Source organism: Delphinapterus leucas, chromosome 12 (assembly GCF_059928025.1).
Source record: "Delphinapterus leucas isolate spDelLeu-1000000601 "Yukka" chromosome 12, BTC_Dleu_Yukka2, whole genome shotgun sequence".
NCBI classification, from domain to species: Eukaryota; Metazoa; Chordata; class Mammalia; order Artiodactyla; family Monodontidae; genus Delphinapterus; species Delphinapterus leucas.
Genome location: NC_143140.1, coordinates 76055747 through 76066850, shown reverse-complemented (window position 1 = coordinate 76066850; position 11104 = coordinate 76055747). Strand labels below are relative to the sequence as shown.

Sequence of the window (11104 nt, the reverse complement as noted above, 5' to 3'; positions counted from 1 at the left end):
ACTACACTTAGAAAAAACATCATTTGGAATAACGTATGCCTGCAAATTTAAATATTGGACTTGTTTTTAGAAATCTGCAACTTGATAGCTTTATTAAGGTATAATTACATACAATAAACTATACATATGTAAAATGTACAATTTGTTGAGTTTTGACATATGTTTATATTTGTGAAACCATTACTACAATCAAGAAAATCGATCAGTCTCCAAAAGTTTTCTCAGGACCCTTCTCCTCGCTCTTGTTCCTTCCCCTAGGGAAATTCATCTCTTTTTAAAAAAATGTTTAAAATTTTTTAAATTATGATAAAAAACATAACATAAAATTACTATCTTATGGATATAACCAAGATTAGAGCAGAAATTAATGAAATTGAGAATAGAAAAAGTCAATAAAGCTAAGGGTTGCTTTTTTTTTAAAGATCAGTAAAATTGAGAAACCCTTAGTTAAAAAAAAAATAAGTAAAGTCAGAAATGATTTCAACCAATGCTACCGAAATAAAAAGGATTATGAAAGAATAGTATGAACAACTGCCAACAAATTGCGTAACCTAGAAGAAATGGAAGAATTCCTAGAAACACACAACCTGCCAAAACTAAATCACGAAGAAAAGGAAAATCTGAACAGACCAATAACCAGTAAGGAGATTGAATCAGTAAACAAAAACCTCCCAACAGATCTCCCAGCTCTCTGATGTCAGGTCTAGAGCATCAGGAAAGACTAAAGATGGTAAGAAAAAAATAGAAGCCATGTTTCAAAAACCTGTATTACAGGTATTTCATCAGTTTAAGATGAGTCTCAAATAGCTAGCAGTTTGGTTCTCAAAAGATCTCTGAATTGTGTTCCCTTACTAAGGCAAGTGGGTCAGGACTCTGTCATGAGACAGGCAGAAAGGAAAAATCCAGCAACAGTATTTTCTCTAGCAGTAAATGAGATGTGGTGATCAGGGGAAAGTAAGGTATACCAAATGGGCAATGTCAGTCAAGACAACGTGGCACAGAATATCTGTATTCTGGCCAGGTCACAGAGACTTGGCATAATAGTATGTGAAAAAAGGGTCTCGAATTTATATGGAAGGGAAAGTAGATGCAAGTGAATGCACAAGTAAAAAATACTTCGAAGAGACAAGCAACAAACACTATAGCCAATAATATATCAAAAAATCTACAAACAGTACATTCTGGAGAGGGTGTGGAGAAAAGGGAACCCTCTTGCACTGTTGGTGGGAATGTAAATTGATACAGCCACTATGGAGAACAGTATGGAGGTCCCTTAAAAAACTAAAATTAGAACTCCCATACGACCCAGCAATCCCACTACTGGGCATATACCCTGAGAAAACCATAATTCAAAAAGAGTCATGTACCAAAATGTTCACTGCAGCTCTATTTACAATAGCCAGGACATGGAAGCAACCTAAGTGTCCATCAACAGATGAATGGATAAAGAAGATGTGGCACATATATACAATGGAATATTACTCAGCCATAAAAAGAAATGAAATTGAGTTATTTGTAGTGAGGTGGATGGACCTAGAGTGTGTCATACAGAGTGAAGTAAGTCAGAAAGAGAAAAACAAATACCGTATGCTAACACATATATATGGAATCTAAAAAAAAAAAAAGGTCATGAAGGACCTAGGGGCAAGACTGGAATAAATACGCAGAGCTACTAGAGAATGGACTTGAGGATACGGGGAGGGGGAAGGGTAAGCTGGGACAAAATGAGAGAGTGGCATGGACATATATACACTACCAAACGTAAAATAGATAGCTAGTGGGAAGCAGCCACATGGCACAGGGAGATCAGCTCGGTGCTTTGTGTCCACCTAGAGGGGTGGGATAGGGAGGGTGGGAGGGAGGGAGACCCAAGAGGGAAGAGATATGGGGACATATGTATATGTATAACTGATTCACTTTGTTATAAGGCAGAAACTAACACACCATTGTAAAGAAATTATACTCCAATAAAGATGTTAAAAAAATTTTTTTAAAAAAGAGAAGGCATAAAATGGATGATTCTTCTTTGGCCATTGTTTGGTACAGTCTGATTTCCAAATCATATATATTCTTTATAGTTTCTAATGACAAGGAGATATATACAGAGAGAGATAGATGGATATATCTCTCCTAACAAAGAAAAGCTCAAGACCGGCTGATATTACTGAAGTCTACCAAACATTTAAAGAAGAATTAACTCTTATTCTTCTCAAACTCTTGCAAAAAGTTGAGCAGAAGGGAACACATCCAAATTCATTCTATGAGGATAGCATTACCCTGATACCAAAGCCAAATAAAGACACTATAAGAAAACTACAGACTAATATCCCTGATGACTATTAATGCAAAAATCCTCAACAAAATGCTAGCAAACTAAATTCGACAGCACATTAAAAGGATTATACATCATGACCAAGCCAGATTTATTTCTGGAAGGCAAGTATGTTTCAACATATGAAAATCAATCAATATAATAGACCAAATTCACAGACTGAAGGACAAAAAGCACATAATCATCTCAACTGATGCAGAAAAAGTATTTGACAAGATCTAACACACTTTCATGTAAAAACACTCAACCAAATAGGAACTGAAGGAAATTACCTTCATAATAAACCGCCAACATAATAAAGCCAATATACAAAAAGCCTATAGCTAATACCATACTCAATGGTGAAAGACTGAAAACTTTTCCTCTAAGATCAAGAATAAGATAAGGATGCCCACTCTCACCACTTCTATTCAACATAGTATTGTCAGTACTACCCAGTGCAATCAAGCAAGGAAAAGAAGGAATAAAAGCCATCCAAGTTGGAAGAGAAAAAGTAAAATTAGCTGTTTGCAGATAACATGATCTTTTATGTAGAAGACCCTAAAGATTACACATACGCACACACACAAATCTGTTAGAACTAATAAATTCAGCAAAGTTGCAGGATATAAAATCAACTCACCAAAATCAGTTGCATTTCTATATACTAACCATTACCAACTGGAAAAGGAAATTAAGAAAACAATTGCATTTGCAATAACATCAAAAAGTACTTAGGAATATACTTAAGGAAATGAAATGCAAGTACACTGAAAACTATAGAACATTGTTGAAAGAAATTTAAAAAGAAACAAATAAATGGCAATACATTTCATGTTTGTGGATTGGAAGACTTAATAATGCTAAAATGTCCATACCACCCAAAGTGATCTACAGATTCAACGGAATCCCTATCAAAATCTCAATGGAAGTTTTTGCAGAAATAGAAAAAAATCATCCTAAAATTCATATGGAATCACAAAGGACCCTGAATAGCCAAAATAATTTTGAAAAATAACAAAGTTGGAGAACTCACACTTACTGCCTTAAAAACATATTATGAAATGGTAATCAAAACAGTGTTGATAGGCCAATGAAATAGAATAGGGAGCCTGGAAATAAACCCTTGAGTATGTGCTCAAATGATCTTTGACAAGTGTGACAAGACCACTCAATGGTAAAAGGGCAGTTTTTTCAACAAATAGTGCCAGGAAACCTGGATATTCACATACAGATAATGAAGTTGGGCACTTAATTGGCTCATAATGGAATAAAGACCTAAACATAAGACTTAAAACTGCAAAACTCCTAGGAGAAAATATAGGGGAAAATTTTTCATGCATTAAATTTGGTAATCAGTTCTTGTATATGAAACCAAAAGCACAGGCAACAAAAGCAAAAAATAGACAAATGGGACTACATCAAACTTAAAGACATTTTTAATCAAAAGACATGATCAATAGAGTGAAAAGGCAACTTATGGTATGCAAGAAAATATTTGCAAATCTTATATCTAATAAGGTATTAATATCCTGAATATATAAAGAACTCCTACAATTCAACAACAACAAAAAAATCAGTTAACCCAATTTTAAAAATGGACAAAGGACTTGAACAGATATTTCTCCAAAGACAAATGACCAACAAGTGTATGAAAAAAGCTCAACATCACTAATCATCAAAGAAATGCAAATCAAAACCACAATGAGATAACCTCATATTCATTGAGAAGGCTACTGTGAACTAAAGAAATAGAGAAAGAAAGACAAAAAGAAAGAAATGAACAAGTGCTGACAGCGATGTGGAGAAGTTGATGCATTGTTGGTAGGATTTTTAAATGGTGCAAGCACCTTGGAAAATAGTTTGGCAGCTCTTCATATTATTTTTGATTGCTACTTTAATTAATTAATTACCCTAAATTAATTACTAATTTAATTACTCATACAATTTTAATTTAAATAGAACTACTATATAATCCAGAAATCTTACTTCTGGATATATATCCAAAAAAATTGAAAGCATAGTCTAGGAGATGTTTGCACATCCATGTGCATAGCAGCACTATTCACAATAGCCAAAAGGTAGAAGCAACAAAAATGTCCATCAACAGATGAATGGACAAACAAAATGAATATACATACAATGGAATACTATGCCACCTTAAAAAGCAAGGAAATCTTGTCACATGCTACAACATAGATGAATCTTGAGGACATTAGGTTATGTGAAATTATCCAGTCACAAAAGGACAAATGCTGTATGATTTCACTTATATGAGGTATCTAAAGTAGTCAAATTCATAGAGACAGAAAGTAGAATAGTTGTTGCTAAGGGCTGGGGAGAAGGGGCAAAGGGGAGTCGTTTAATGGGTATAGATTTTCAGTTCGGCAAGATTAAAAGGTTCTGAAGATGTTTCACAACAATGTAAATATACTTAACACTAATGAACTGTATGCTAAAAAATAGTTAAGATGGTCAATTTATGATTTTTTACTACACACACACACAAATTCTATAAATAAATAAAACTGACCATACCAAGTGTTGATAAGAATGTAGAGGAACTGGAACTCTCATACACTGCTTGTGGGAATATCAAATGGTACAACCACGTTGGAAAACATTTTGTCAATTTCATAAAAACTAAGACTATATCTCCTCTTCCACTCTAGGAATTTACCCAAGAGAAATTAAAACATAAGTCCATACAAAGACTTGTATAAGAATGTTCCTAGTAGCTTTATTTGTAATAGTCAATAGTAACAACCCAAATATATATCAACAGTGAATAGACAAGTTGTGTATATTCATACAATGACATATTACTCACAGAATAAGTATACTCTGTAGATATCATTTATTGAGCTTTTATTATGTACCAAGAACTGTGTTAAATGCTTTAAACATGAAATCACAACTCTATGAGGTAGAAGTAATTAGCCTTATTTTACAGATGATGAAACTGAGTTTGGAAGAGTTGGTAGCACAATATGCCAAAGCCAAAATTTGACCCTAGATATAGAGTAATGCCAAAGGTGGAATGCATAATCCCTACAGTGTATTTCTTGAACTCAACAGGAGCAATACACTGGTAATCTGACAGCAAACCTCTCAGTTGAAGAATTCCTTAGGGAAAAGGAAGCTCTGGATCTCTGGCTATTCACCAGTGTTTTTAACTGACATACAGCGCAACGTTGAGAATGCGGACTGTAATGGTTTTCGGTTTTGTTTTAATAAATTTATTTATTTTTGGCTGTGCTGGGTCTTCATTGCTGCATGCGGGCTTTCTCTAGTTGCGACAAGCAGAGGCTACTGTTCATTGCGGTGTGCAGGCTTCTCATTGCGGTGGCTTCTCTTGTTGTGAAGCACGGGCTCTAGGCACTCAGGCTCAGTAGTTGTGGCACACGGGCTTAGTTGCTCTGCCGCACGTGGGCTTTTCCCAGACCAGGGCTCGAACCTGTGTCTCCTGCATTGGCAGGTGGATTCTTAACCACTGAGCCACCAGGGAAGCCCTGTAATGGTTTTAAATGTAAACTCCCTAGGTGTGAATTCCCAGTTATTATTCCCTAGTTGTGTGAGCTACTTAATCTCTCTGTTCCTTTATCTTTAGGATGGGGATAATAGAGTCTACTTCAGTCTCTGTAGTTAGAACAGTTCCTGGCAAGTAGAGTTTTACTTTTTTTACTTCTTAAATTTAACTTTGAATTCTTCCTATCTCTGTTAAGGAGATAAGCCACATTTTTAAAAACTTCATTCAATTTAATGTATCAAAATCTGTTCTGTGCAATGCCCTGAGCTAGGCATTGTTGGGGATCAAAGCTGAGTCAGATGACAGAATCTCTCTCCTCAGGAATTCTGTAGTCTGTTAAGCAAAATGCCCTATTGGCCTAGTCAGTATTGTTAACATTTACCTGCCCTGTGCTTTTCATTGATTGGACTTTAAAAATTTGACTTTGCAACATTCTAACCTATTTTGCATTATGACGTACTGTGTATAGGCCATTTCGCATTTAGGGCTTCCTAAATTACCAGCAGCACTTCTTTCTTGATTAGCAATATTTCTTGATATTAATATTGTTACTGAATGCAAGTTTGTGTGCCTGACACACAGTGAGGCCAAACAAACTAAAACGTCGGAGTTTGGAGCAGAGAAAGGTTTACTGCAGGGCCAAGCAAGGAAAACAGGTGGTTTGTGCTCAGAGACCCTGAACTCCCCAGCGGTTTGGGGGAAGAAGTTTTTTTTTTTTATTTTTTAGATATTTACTTATTTATTTATTAGCTGCATTGGATCATAGCTGCAGCACCTGGGATCCTTCATTGTAGCACGCAGGCTCTTCGTTGTGGCATGCAGACTTCTCTCTAGTGGCACGCAGGCTTCTCTCTAGTTGCGGTGTGTGGGCTTCTCTCTAGTTTTGGTGTGCAGGCTTGGTTGCCCTGTGGCACGTGAGATCTTAGTTCCCCAACCAGGGATCAAACCTGCATCCCCTGCATTGGAAGGCGGATTCTTAACCACTGGACCACCAGGGACGTCCCCTTTGGGAGAGAAGTTTTTAATAAGCAAAATTTGGTGTGAGAGCTAAGAGTGTGTGACTTTCTTCTGATTGGTTGGTGGTGAGGTAACAGGGCTGTGTTCCAGGAATCTTGAGCTCAACCTGCAGTTACTGTCCTCTACCTGGGCAGGGGCTTTAGTTCGTGTAGAAGAACTCGAAGATAATACTACGTATATCCCTTGAGGAGGAACCAGGACCCTGCTTTATAGCTGCACTATCGTTCCTTGACAGCTCTTCTTTTGTTTCTGCATTACTTCCCCTCCCTATTTAGTAACTGTTTGAATCTGCTCTTTGGAACTTAGGGAAGGTCTAGGAGGATGAAGCTTTTTTCCTACTAACAAGAAATGAGGGACACGAAAAGGTTTATGCCCAGTTTAACTTACTAAGTTAAACTGATTTTGAAATAAAGGTTTAAGTATTTTAAGCATCGTCAAACATAACTGCTAGATATTGTAATGTTAGACACAGAAATCAACACACCCCTTTAGTGAGGGGCAGAAGGAATCACAAGTTATCACAGCTTAAGGCAGACCAACTTTTTGGTGTTATGTAGGTGACCTCTTTTGCTTATGTGAAAACTCAATAACATTGGAGCTGGAGTGACTGTAGGACAGCTACATCTATTAGAGATCGAAGCTAGAAATAGGTTCAATTTTGGCACAGTGAAACTTGTCTAAATTGATCATTTGACCCCTCTGCACTGTTGGCTTTGGGAAAGGACAAATAGGAGAACTACATCAGGTTCTCTAGGTTAGGGATCAGCATTAAAGCTATAGTAGAAACGTGTTATGGGTTGTGTTGACTGAAAAACCTTCACAACCTAAAAGTTGAGAATTATGTTTTATTCAGCAGGCATACTGAGGACTTAAGCCTGGCGGACACCCTCTCAGATAGCTCTAAGGGGCTGTTCGGAAGAGGTAAGGGAGGAATCAGGATATATAGGAGTTTTTGCAAAAAGAAAAAAAAAAAGCCCACATAGTTGGAACATCAAAAGATTACTGTTAATTAAAGAAAAAACAGACATCTCAAGTTAATGAATTTAGCACTTTTCTATGTATAGGAAGATGCAAGAGTCTGGGCTCATTGAAATCATTCCTTTGATATGCACCTTATCTATCTAGGGCCAGTGTCCAGTTTTCTTCATCCCAAATCCCTCAGTGTGCACTGCAGAGGAGTGGCTGCAGTGGCTGATGCCTTGATGACAAGGCAGGCAGTGACACTTTGTCCACAGTTGAACTGTATCCCCTAAAAGTTCATATGTGAAGTCTTAACCCATAGTAGCTCAGAATGTGACCTTATTTGGAAATGGGATTTTTACATACATAATTAGTTAAGTTAAGGTGAGGTCAGTAGGATGGGCTCCTAATCCAATGTGACTGGTGTCCTCATAAAAAGGGAGAAAAAAAAAAAAGGGAAATTTGGGCACAGAGATTCACACACGGGAGAACACCATGGAAGAGCAGAGTTATGCTGCCTTAAACCAAGGAACTACCAGAAACCAAGAGGGAGACCCAGAACAATACTTCCCTGCACCTTCAGAAGGAGTATGGTCCTGCTGACACCTTGATCTCAGACTTTTAGCCTCTAGGGCTACTGACAGAGGATTAATCTCCAAAATATACAAGCAGCTCATGCAGCTCAATATCAAAAAAACAAACAGCCCAATCAAAAAATGGGCGGAAAACCTAAATAGACATTTCTCCAAAGAAGATATACAGATCGCCAACAAACACATGAAAGGATGTTCAACATCACTAATCATTAGAGAAATGCAAATCAAAACTACAATGAGGTATCACCTCACACCAGTCAGAATGGCCATCATCAAAAAATCTACAAAAAGTAAATGCTGCAGAGGGTGTGGAGAAAAGGGAACCCTCTTGCACTGTTGGTGGGAATGTAACTTGATACAGCCACTATGGAGAACAGTATGGAGGTTCCTTAAGAAACTAAAACTAGAACTCCCATACGACCCAGCAATCCCACTACTGGGCATATACCCTGAGAAAACCATAATTCAAAAAGAGTCATGTACCAAAATGTTCATTGCAGTTCTATTTACAATAGCCAGGACATGGAAGCAACCTAAGTGTCCATCGACAGGTGAATGGATAAAGAAGATGTGGCACATATATACAATGGAATATTACTCAGCCATAAAAAGAAACGAAATTGAGTTATTTGTTGTGAGGTGGATGGACCCAGAGTCTGTCATACAGAGTGAAGTAAGTCAGAAAGAGAAAGACAAATACCATGTGCTAACACATATATATGGAATCTAAAAAAAAAAATGGTTATGAAGAACCTAGGGGCAGGACAGGAATAAAGACGCAGACATAGAGAATGGACTTGAGGACACGGGGAGGGGGAAGGGTAAGCTAGGACGAAGTGAGAGAGTGGCATGGACATATATACACTACCAAATGTAAACTAGATAGCTAGTGGGAAGCAGCTGCATGGCACAGGGAGATCAGCTCGGTGCTTTGTGTCCACCTAGAGGGGAGGGATAGGGAGGGTGGGAGGGAGATGCAAGAGGGAAGAGATATGGAGATATATGTATATGTAACGCTGATTCACTTTGTTATAAAGCAGAAACTAACACACCATTGTAAAGCAATTATACTCCAATAAAGATGTTAAAAAAAAATTTCTCTTGTTCAAGCCACTCAAAATGTGCACTTTGTTATAGCACCTTAGCAAACTAATATAAGATGGGAAGGGAATTCTGTTCTCTTTTAATTTTTTTCTCTTTAGTGTTACACTAATGTTAGGGCTCTTCTGCAACTTGATTTTTTTTTAAATTTAAAGATACAGGGAGGGACTTCCCTGGTGGTCCAGTGGTAAAGAATCCACCTTACAATGCAGGGGACGCAGGTTCAATCCCTTAGTTCCCTTAGTCAGGGAAATAAGATCCCACATGCCGCGGGGCAACTAAGCCTGCGTGCCACAACTACTGAGCTTGCATTCCTCAGCTAGAGCCCACGTGCCGCAAAGTACAGAGCCCATGCACCCTGGAGCCTGCACACCACAACTAGAGAGAGAAAAGCCGCACGCCACAACTAGAGAGAAGCCCACGCACCACAACCAAGAGCCCATGTGCCTCAATGAAAGATCCCACATGCCTCAACAAAGATCCTGCATGCCACAAGTAAGACCTAAAGCAGCCAAAAATAAATTAAATAAATAAATAAATAATAAATCTTTTTAAATAAATAAATAAAGATACAGGGAATTCCCTGGCTGTCCAGTGGTTAGGACTTCATGTTCTCACTGCTGCGGGCCCCAACTTATATCCCTGGTCAGGGAACTAAGATTCCACAAGCCATGAGGCACAGCAAAAAAAAAAAAGATACAGAGATAAAATAGTCATTTCCTTCATGGTGCTTAAGATCTGCTACAGGAGATAAAACAGACCAACTGGGAGGGCATACTTTGAATCTCACCTCTGTCGCTTATTTGTTGTGTGACTTTGGGCAAATTACTTAGCTTCTCCAAGTCTCAGTTTCTTCACCTGTAATATGGAAATAACAAGATCACCTGCCAGTGTTGTTGAGTAATTTGAGATAATGTATGCAATCTAATAAAGCACCCTCAGAAATACAGCTATTATTATCTCAAAACAACTACAATTTAAGGCAGAATATGAAGACAAGATCAGAAGTATAATTGGTGCTTTAGGAGCTCAGAGGGGTGAGGTATCACATATGGCTGGGGGAACCTGGATAAAGGCAGTGGCATTTAGATTGCTCTTTAATTAATTGGCAGATGGGATTAGTGAGATGACACTCATGGTGAAAAAAACAGCATGAACAAAGGCAATGTGTCTGCAAAAAACAGGTACATTCAGCAAGCAGTGAGGTGTAGGCTGGAAGGTTCAATAAGAATATTAGCTTAACTGTCTTCTTTAGAGAACACCCCTGACAACTTTGGCTTAAATGGTTTCCCACCTCTGCCCCATACCTCTGCATCTCATCACCTTATTTACTTCCTTCTTAGCGTGTATCACAAATTGTAATTATGTTTATTTATCTGTTTACTTGTCTATTATCTGTAAGGGTAGAGTCTGTCTCTCTTATTCAGATATAAATCCCAAGGACATGTTAAACAAATATTTGTTGGGAATAAGGAAGGGAGAGAAAGAGAGAGATTGAAAGGAAGGAAGGGTGGGAGGAAAATGAATGAATGGAGAGTAGAGGAGTATCAGTAGGTCAGGTCAAGAAGTAGTTTGGAACCAGAGCATGAA

At 37.8% G+C, this 11104-nt stretch overlaps 1 pseudogene; it reads left to right on the top strand.

Annotated features, from left to right (window-relative positions):
* Window positions 1–345: 345 nt before the first annotated feature.
* Window positions 346–2293, top strand: LOC149747899 (single-stranded DNA-binding protein, mitochondrial pseudogene; annotated as a pseudogene).
* The last annotated feature ends 8811 nt before the right edge of the window (window positions 2294–11104 follow it).